The following is a 10,552-nucleotide window of genomic DNA, read 5'->3' on the forward strand; positions in this document are numbered from 1 at the left end:
CCCGCATCCATGAATTGATTTCATCGAACACCTAGTCAAGGGCGTTGACAACCATCAGGTGATGAACGAGACGAGTGGAGACCACTGATTTGACAAGCACCAAGCACCCGGACCGCTGAATAAATCCCCGCTGTCAGGAGGGGGAAAAGTGGCACACCTGATCAAGGAGTGGATGCCAGTCCGATTTGGAAAGTTGGGAGATCGCCAAGAGAGGGAAGACCCTGTTGGAAATATGGCCTACACTACCCCAAACTGACTTTTTCCTGACGGCCAAAATCCGTCAGGAACGAACCGATTTTTGTCAGGAATGATACCCCACCGTCAGGAAACTCCCGTCAGCAACAGCTTGTCAGGAAAGACCGCCGTTCCTGACGGTACCGTCACGAATAGATTTTCCTGACGACGTTTCCTGACAAGTACCTGGAGCCACCCAAATTCATATTCCTGACGGCCTCACCGTCAGGAGATACCGTCAGAAAACTGGCCGTCGGGAACATGTTCTGTTTCCTGACGGCTAGTGGCACTCAGGACCATACCTTCAAGAATGAGCTCTACATATCCATGATGGCTGGCTTCGTCAGGAAAGAATTAAAACGGTCCTCAGGAATGAACCAAGAGAAAATAAAAATATTATTGGAAAGCGGTATATATATTCACAGCCACATGCCAAATCATTTCACATTCATGCATACACAAAGATCATATAACCCTGTTTAAAATCACATCCAATTCCTAGGTCACAATGTACCCATCCAATTTATTTAAATCTGGTTATTCACAAGATCTACATATTCATATCCAAGTCATGATTCATGGAGCCTTAACTTAACAGGAGGTGTCACCAAATACGAAACACGCATACTGGTTGATTCCTAAATTGCCAAGAGAAGCAATTGACAAAGAAAGCCTACCTGCACCCTATTTCACAATATTAACAACTAATTATACTACTGGAATTTCTAAATGTTGGAGTAGAACTATGCTCATGCACATGAGTAGCATGAGGATGGTCTTCCATCATGGGAAGATTCTGTTAATGGAGTGCATTCCCTTGGGCTTGGAATGTTCCATTCACCTATACAATAGAAAAATATAGGAGATTTTAATGAACAACGGTGAAAGGCAAAACTGTGATATGTACAAGCTTTCAAACCAAAAGGTAAACTACAGCTCATGACTTTTCTTATTACCAAGTATAGGCTGCAATTAAATGTAACATGAACATAATTAAAAAAAGGCAAGAAAAATTAAATGATTGCCATCCAATGCCCTATACCCATAGTTTTTATGGCAAATGAAAATTTTTCATGACCAACCACCTTCACAACTTTACGTGGTAGCAAAAAAATCATCACTTCATAGGAAAAATCTAAGTATGACAAGCACTAAACTGCATGTACAGAACTAGCACTACATGTAGAAAACTAGCAGTAAGCGTCATATTTATAGCTTTGCAATGCAAGTTCCGAACATCGGTAGTTTAACATTACTACAAGAACTTGCTGTATCTCAAGTAAGGACAAAACATGGGCATGAGCTAAAACAGTTGGGGAGCCTAAACAAGCTGCAAGGTAATCTGAAAATTCATCATCTTGAATATGTCAAAAACAAGAAGGAAGCAGACGATGCAAAGCTAGCTGATAAGAAAAGACTAATATGACTGGAACTGTCCTGGGGTGGTTCCTTACAGACTTGCTCACCAGAAGTTCAAGTGGAGGTGCTCAAGGGCGTTCGCCCACCCAAGGGTCTTACAAGTCTATGTCTCCATCACCACTACGCCCAGTACCTGGAACGATTTCTTCTCAGAAGCTGTATTCATGAAGGAAATTAGAATAACTGGAGACATACTCATAAATGCAGTCCTTAGATATAATATTAAGAGTTTAAGACAATGTTTTTTTGTTGCAAGAACACATTAATGAAAACTGACTGGAATAGAAATTAGAAACTCTAAATGATCTATAAATGGATCTCACCAGTCATAGTGAATCATTTCCTAAAATTATAAGCTAACATGTACAGAGAACATATTTAATTTTGTATGACAACTTAAATCATGAACTAAGTTATACTGACTACATGGTTGCAGTACACAACCACTTAAGAAGGCAGCAACCACTAACTGAAATACACAAACACTTGGGCAGCATGAACAAGTTTACAAACCAAAAGGAAACTTCAGTTCACGACACACACATGTTGTTATCCACCAAGCAAGTGAAGAAGTCTTTTATTAAAGCTAAGTGTAGGCTGCACTTATGAAGAGCTAACAGGAACATAATGTACAAGGAAGAAAAGGAAATAAAATAAATGTTTATAATCCAATCCAAACTGAAAGCCAAGACCATGCACCTTTCGTACTTGAACTTGCTCCTCTACTTGTTGAGGTTGTCAAATATTTTAATACATGAATAAAATGTCAATACCATGAAGGGGAGCCTTGGCGCAGTGGTAAAGCTGCTGCCTTGTGACCATGAGGTCATGGGTTCAAGTCCTGGAAACAGCCTCTTACAGAAATGTAGGGAAAGGCTGCGTACTATAGACCCAAAGTGGTCGGACCCTTCCCTGGACCCTGCGCAAGCGGGAGCTACATGCACCAGGTTGCCCTTTTTAATAAAATGTCAATGCCATGCACATTCGAAACCATTCCAGCTTGCTATATAGCATCTATAGTGCGACAAACAGTTAGGTTTATGTGCAAATCATCAACAAGACCTATAGCACAATCAGAGCAAATATGTGTAAAAGACATATATATGCAGTTGTGCACTGCACTGGCACTACACTACAAGGACAGAACTAGCACCACATTTACACAGAAAGAAACAGAGCAGCACATAAGCAAGCAGCAACCACTAATTGAAATACACAGGCACTGATTAAATAGATTGTTTCATATCATAAATTATTAACACATGAACTAGTTTAATGCATCCCTGTTTTGATGACACCACAATCTTACATGCACTATACTACATTGCTCTACTTGTATAATTCAGCTGCAGTTTACTTTGCTAACCATAGAAGTAACATGATCACAACCATTGTTAAGTTTGTGCATAGAGGAATTGGGGATCATAACAACAACTTACCGTATCACTATCATCCATCTTCTAATCTTGAAAAGGAAGAAGCTCTTGGGTATTTCTTATCCATCTTGCTATATACCAACTGTAGTGCAACAAATGGTATATATCCTGTCTTGGGGTAGAACCATGCTCATCCAGATGAGTAGCATGAACATGGCCTTCAGCATGGGAAGGATCTGCCAGCGGAGTACCGGCATCCTCTTGGGCTTGGAAGGATCAATTCACCTACAATGGAAAAGAATATAGCATATTTCAATGAACAATGGTGAAAGGCAAAACTGTAATATATGTATACAAGTTTTCAAACACAAAGGTAAACTCCAGCTCATGACACACATGCTATTAGTCACCAAACAAATGAAAAGGTCTTTTCTTGGTGCCAAGTGCAGACTGCAACTATGAAGAAGTACCAGGAACATAACTTTGAAGATCGAGATGACGTTCCTTCCAATATGCTGGATGTGCGTCTTGAAGATGCTTTGTGGTGGGTTCTTCTGAAACCATGGACATAGCATGTCGCTTTAATTTCAGATTAACAATAATTGTAGTGTTCAAGTTTGTTGCTGCTGCAGGCCCATACTTTCTTTCCTACATATGAAAACATGCTCTTTCAACAAACTTTCCATGAGTGGAACTTACCAACATGCCTGGATTGGACTTCTTGATCGAGAGGGTTGTGGTGTGGCAATGTCACTTCTCAAACTTGGCCTTTGTAGCGCTACAACTTCCTGATTTTGTAAGACCTTCAATGAAGAGAAAACAATAAAGCATGCATACGTAAACTGCACCTTCCTGAACAGGGGAGCATAACCTACAGCTTGCAGGTATTGACATGCATACAGATATGTATCACAACTCATCAATGAGACCAATTGAGGAACAACCCGATTTAATGTATGCACAAACTTAAAATTGCGCAGCACACTACCTAGATAGATGGTGACTATAATACCCCATGGCTGTTGCACTCAATCCTTTCAGAAGAACAACAAAACATCATTGTTTTAATCTCAATAAGAGTGTACTAAACAATGAACATATTGCTGCAGCACATGTAAATTATTTGGAATAGAAATAGATGGGGAGGGGGGAGGAGAAGACGGGCACTCACTGGTCGGGGAGGGAGCCACCTCCACACGGCGACGGAGGTGGATCTGGAAGTTCGCCGGCCAGGGACGCGGATCTGGAAGTTCGCCGGCCAGGGAGGCGGATCTGGAAGTCGCCGGCGATGGGGGCCGCGCTAGATGGGGAGGGAGGCTGTGCTGGAGGCGTGGAGTCGGTGCTCAACGGCGATGTGGGCGGCGCTCGATGGGGAGGGAGTCGGCGGATCAGAACTGGACGGTGGACACGGGGGCAAGCGGCGGCGCTGGTCGTGGGAGTGGGAGGAGCAGACCGATGGGGGAAGACCGGACCCTGTTTTAGGGATTTTGACCAAGCGCTCCACACGTGACCACAGCCACGCGGAAATATCCGATATCCGCGCGGTTTTCTCTCCCAAACGAAAAAATCAGGCGCCTCCCGAGCGAAAATATCAGCGCGTCCCGCGAACGTGTCTTCCTGACGGCCAGGTACACGTTCCTGAAGGTGTGTATCTGATTCACGACGTGGATTGGGCCCCGACGCGAACGTGCCACCTCATTTCTGAAGGTTATTCTATTTCCTGAAGGCTATCGTGAAGAGCGTCAGGAACGTTGCCATCTTTCCTCTCGGTGGACCGTCCACGTCAGGAACGTGCCCACGTTCCTGAAGGAGGCATCAGGCCCGTCACGATGGTGCCTGGCCGTCACCAAAAAGTCTGTTTCGGGTAGTGCTAGAGGCAATAATATTGTATTATTATATTTCCATATTCATAATTAAGTGTTTATATTTCATGCTATAACTGTTATGATCCTGGAATATGCGACTAGTGGAAAACTCATATGCACGTGTGAAATGATAAACAGATAAATAAAGGTTCCTTGTCTCGCTTCTAAGACAAGCTCAAGTGTTGTTGGTGATCATGTTTTTCGGATCTTAAGATATCATTAAGTGTTAAATGGTAGTCGTAAAACAACACTGAGATTATGACATTGGAAGAATGATTATATTGAATCTACCCAAACTTGTTTGTTATGAATTGAAATAATATCATCTGTAATCAATTGTAATAACACAGAGTGTTAACAAGTGATTTTGCTCTTTAGACCATTAGAGTATCATAGTCACTTCTTACGAATATCATTTGTGTGCTCATAGGGATCGATATGGACGTCCACGGCTCCGCTATCAGTCACTGAATGAAGGGGTTTCGTTCATGTCTAGGAGTTACCGAACCTACGGGGTCACAAGCTTAAGGCAATCAAGATCTACTGAGTGTTAGTAGGACGGGAGTGATGAGAATATATTTTTATAATTGTTTCACTAATATTCAGAATAGTTTCGAGGGGATCCGAAAGCGTTTCAGGGTCACCGGTAGGGTTTCAGAGAGTACCAGGTAATACCGGGTATTACCGATAATTAATATATAGGTAGAAAATGTTTTCTGGGTTGTTAAATCATATATAAAAGGCCCTAATAATTGTTACAGGGGTTTTTATAAATAATTAAATATCAACGGGCCTTAAAAGGTCTAGTGGTGGAAGACAACTTGGGCCACCAAGGCCCAAGTGGAGTTGACGCCCCCTTTCTTGTGTGTGGGGGGGGGGGGAGGAGGAGTGGGGGAGGTGTCCAACTCCTCCTCCCTGGCTGGCCAAAAGGGAGGGACTTTCCCTACCCTTGTGGCGCCCCTCCTCTTCCCCTTCACCTCTGTATACTACATGATTCCACCCTTTGAAGACACAAGTTTTGGATCCTTATCTAGTTCATCTAGCCCTATTTTTAGTTGGTCCTCCCTATAATTCTTCGGCGACGGTTAGCTCTGGATAGCAAAGCGCTGCCGGACCGTGAAGGTTGCACGCTTGCAACAAAGTAGACAGGGTGCCGAGATGGATGATCTTCTAAGGGGTCACGCGTATTTTACAAAGTTTAGTGTGGGGCTAGAGATTTTTAAGTCTCTTGTTTCGCACGCCCCGAAACTTAATCTAGCATCAAGAATTATTGTCTATGTTGTGGACCTAGGTTGCTAGTATTATTTGTTAAAAATGGTTATAACCGTGTCACTAAAATTTGCTAAAACAGATTAGAGAACGTCTAACTTGGTTTTGCAGAGTATGCATTTGATGTGGTATAGTCTTCGTCATGATAATGAGTTTATGTATGAGATGGTTATATGTTGTAATATTAAGTGGCATGCGCGTCATGGCATGATGACTGGAGCCACGAGATTACCACGTTAATGTAAATATCGTAGAGATAACCAACATCTTATAGGTGGCGATGGCAAGCGTACACGGAGAACCCCGCTGTGCACTTGTTGAGGTCACCCTTTCCAACCAAAAATGAGTCAGGCTGTAGCTCCCCTAGCTCTACGGTTGTAGCATCGCATGGTTGCCGTCACACCTTGCCGGTCGAGGTTGCAGCTCACCAGTGACCCATTGCAGCATGTGCCCTGATACGTCTCCAACGTATCTATAATTTTTGATTGCTCCATGCTATATTATCTACTGTTTTAGGCAATATTGGGCTTTATTATCCACTTTTATATTATTTTTGGGACTAACCTATTAACCGGAGGCCCAGCCCAGATTTGCTATTTTATGCCTATTTCAGTGTTTCGAGGAAAAGGAATATCAAACGGAGTCCAAACGGAATAAACCTTTCTGGAACGTGATTTTCTTCCCGATTATGACCCAGGAGACTTGGACTCTACATCAGAAGATACGGGAGCTACCCACGAGGGTGGGGGGCGCGCCCACCCCCCTGGGGCGCGCCCCCCCTGCCTCGTGGGGCCCCCGAAGCTCCACCGACGTACCCCTTGCACCCATATATACCTACGTATCGTAAAACTTCCAGAACAGAGAATAGATTGGGAGTTCCGCCGCCGCAAGCCTCTGTAGCCACAAAAAACCTCTCGGGTGTCACACCCTAGCTAGTCATGCATTAGAGTGTTGCATCATGTTTACTCTTTCATCAGAAACCTGAAATGGGGATGACAGAACCCCCAGTCCCCTCTGAAACCAACTAGGGTTTACTAAAAACTTTTTCAATGAACCTGAAATGCCCTTCTAAAATGCCCATCATTTTTGTCTTGGTTCAGAACCTCTGCCAAAAGTGGTGCACATTTTCCTAGGCCATCTTAGGGTTTTTGAATTAAATCATAAATATTTGAATTTGGGCATTTAAAATTATATAAAATATTTAAATGCTCAAATATCTCCAAACTAAAATGTTTCATGTTGGAAATAATCCAACTATGGACCAGGAGTAGTTTGGTGATTTTAGGAGTTGCCTAAGTATTTTATTTAATTCAACAAAGTGGCAGAAGTATTAAAAAACAGAAAACAGAAAGAAATGGAAAAAGCTTACCTGGCGCCTGCACCCGGCCCAACTGCCGGCCCAGCCCAGCGCCGCTCCAGCGAGCTGCTTGCCGGCCAGGCAGGCAGGCAGGTGCCCGACGGCGACCGCAGCGCGCGCCACGCACCTGCTCGCCGCCTCGCCGCTTCTCTTGTCCGGTGACGTCGTGGACCGGCCTCCCTCGCTCCCCCGAACCCCCCAGACACCCCCTCTCCTCTCCAGCTCCTCCCCCTCGCGCTCCCCCGCCATGGCCGACGCCACCATCGCCGTGCCTTCGTCGTAGCCGTGCTCCCCGCCGCCCGTGCGTCCTCTCATCGTGTCCAGGAGCTCCGCCGCTGTCCACTTCATCGAGCAGCCGAACCCCGAGCGCTTGCAACGCCCGAGTCCACCGCAACGACCTCGCCCGAACCGCCGTCGCCGGAGATCCCCTTCAACGCCGTCGTCGCTCCGGTCCATCTCCGGCCACACCAAGGGCTTCGTCGCACTCACTGTGAGCTTAGCCATCTTCCCCTCCCTTCCGTTCTTGCTCCCGAGCTGTGTAGCGACCTCCCGGAGCTCAACCGCACCCACCGCCGTGGAGCTCGTCGCCGACGTGCTCCCGGTCACCCTCCGGCCACAAACTGGTGTCCATCATGCTCACCGTGTCACTTAGCACCTAGCTAGCCACTTCCCGAGCCTCACCGACCCCTCTAGCGTCAAGTTCGTCTTCGGCCGAACCCCGGTGGCCGCCAAAGTCGTCGCCGGTGCCAACTCCGGCCACCCCGACCCCAACGGACTCCACCAAGAGCTGCGGCTCGACCTCAGCTCCTCTCCGGTGGCCTCCGCGGCTTGTTTGGTTGCCGGAACGGCAAAAATCACTTCCGCCGCCGCGTCGGGCTCGCCGGCGGCTAAACGCCGGTGTAGCCGACCCGGGTTTGACCATGGGTGGGCCCTGGTTGACTCCCCTGAGTCAATGACAGGTGGGGCCCAGCCCTGTTAATTAAACAGGTTTAGTTTTAATTAAACTTTAATCAATTTAATCACCCTGACATGCGGGACCCACTGTCAGGTTTGACCCGGACGTGTTCCGTTGACCTGCTGACGTCACACTGACGTCAGGCTGACGCAATAATTGCTTTTCTGGAATTATTCTAATATAGGAAATTCCAGAATATAATTTAAACTTCAAAAATTCATAACTTTTATTCTGTAACTCCAAATCAGATAAATTATATATGAAAAATGATCAGAAAAATCCAATCTATCCATCTGTACTATTTTCATGCATGATTAAACAAGTTAACCTGATGTTTAATGCAGAACAAGGAAAAGCACTTTAAAAGGCCATGTTTGAGTTTGAAATTTGAATCTTTGATTCAAATTGGTTCAAACCCTTCTGGTCTTAGTTGCATTAGCCCAACACACTCATATTGCTATGTTTCATGCATGCATCATATTGTTGCACATTGTTTGGTGATGGTTGTGTATCGGTGTTCTTTGCGGCAGGTTCTGCCTCCGAGGAGTATCGTGATTACCCTAACGAAGAACCATATCAGTGCATCGAACCATCAGGCAAGCAACCAACCATTTGATCATATCGATACAATCCCATGTTCTCACTCCTGCTCTCTCTTACTGCATTAAGACAACGCGTTTCAAACTGCTGTGTGCTACGGTAGATGAACCCATTTCCTCTGCATGACCTGTCATTGCCACAGTAACTAGATGAAACCCACTAGCATGTGTAGGAGTTGATTGAGCCATATGTATGTGTTGTTCCTACCTTGCTATGCCTGCTATGCTTAGAGTCGTGTCAGGTCTGGTTCATCTGGGTGATGGCTAGAGTGAAATGATTATGTCGGTAATAAGAGTGGTGTGGTGAACACGTTTTGGTAAAGGTATCGATGAGAGGCCATGTAGGAGTACATGGTGGGTTGTTTCATTGAAGCCGACCTTAAGCACTGAGATCTGTATGTGTGATTTAAGATACAGCTACTACCATGCATTGGGCCCTGAAATATGACCCCGCTCGACTTCTTATTCACCCTAGCTCTCTGTCCAGGAGTTGCACGTAGTTTCTGGTGTTTGTAGCCTACTGGAGGCCGTGGACAGCGCTGACCGTAGGGGTGGGCTGTGATGCGGTAGGTACGTGGCACGGTGTACCGAATACCCGTTAGGTATCTCGGGAACCCTGTTCACATCGTTCGGGGCCGTATGGGAAACCTCGGCCGGACTCCCTGCGGATGGAACCTGGATAGGCGATAAACCTGGACTAGAGGCTTAAGTGTTTAGGTAGGTCGTGGTCTACACCCACGTCGGCTTTCGCTTGAAGTCTGCCGAGCACATGTCGTGTGCATACGCTAAGTGGTGGAAACATGTATGAAGAAGTACACCCCTGCAGGGTTATCATGATCTATTCGAATAGCCGCGTCCGCGGTAAAGGACTACTTGGTTGCCTATACAGTTCATAGACAAGTAAATGGAAACTACTAAAAGCCTCAAGATAAGTGTGAGTGCCGAGGATGGCTCTTCCGTAGGAAGACGGAGGTGGATCCTCGGTAGTGTATTGAATTGGTGAGTAGTGGACTCGTGTGCGCAAAACCATTTCGAGTTGGAGTCTCGTAGGTTAGCCTAGCCAAGAGTCAAAGCTGGCTTGCTGCAATAACTCCACCAACCCTTCTTGATAATATGCATGTATGTAGGATCTGGTGTAAGTCTTGCTGAGTACCTTTGTACTCATGTTGCTATAATTTACATTTTTACAGAAGACGCCGCAACCCCTTCTGATGGGTTCTATGTAGACGTTGACATCAATGAGTAGGCTAAAGGCCCAGGTGGTGATCCTGAGCTTGTGAAGGACCACGTAGTATAGCTAGGCTTTCCAAGCCTCTTTTATCTTTCTAGTTGTCTGTACTCAGACAAGTTACTTCCGCTGCTGGTTTGTATGACTGTATGACTTGAATGCTGGGTCGTGTGACCCGTACCTTTGTGTATGTTATGTATGGCTCTCTGAGCCTTAAATAAAGTGCTTGTGTCGTAGAGTCATGTTGTGA

The 10,552-nt window shown here is 45.5% G+C and overlaps 1 long non-coding RNA gene across 3 annotated transcripts; it reads right to left on the reverse strand.

Annotated features, from left to right (window-relative positions):
* Window positions 1-685: 685 nt before the first annotated feature.
* LOC123101967 (uncharacterized) lies at window positions 686-4,556 on the reverse strand. 3 transcript variants are annotated; one of them, XR_006448682.1, is made up of 6 exons: window positions 4,201-4,556; window positions 3,729-3,832; window positions 3,500-3,583; window positions 3,093-3,314; window positions 1,701-1,809; window positions 686-1,075 (listed from the first exon to the last, which is right to left on the reverse strand). It is a non-coding gene; the product is annotated as an uncharacterized lncRNA (long non-coding RNA). The 3 variants fall into 3 exon arrangements; XR_006448680.1 differs by having other exon boundaries at window positions 3,512-3,583; window positions 4,201-4,555; XR_006448681.1 differs by having other exon boundaries at window positions 1,701-1,786; window positions 3,512-3,583; window positions 4,201-4,554.
* Between the last annotated feature and the right edge of the window lie 5,996 nt (window positions 4,557-10,552).

This window comes from Triticum aestivum, chromosome 5A, assembly GCF_018294505.1.
Source record: "Triticum aestivum cultivar Chinese Spring chromosome 5A, IWGSC CS RefSeq v2.1, whole genome shotgun sequence".
In the NCBI taxonomy this organism is placed as follows: Eukaryota; Viridiplantae; Streptophyta; class Magnoliopsida; order Poales; family Poaceae; genus Triticum; species Triticum aestivum.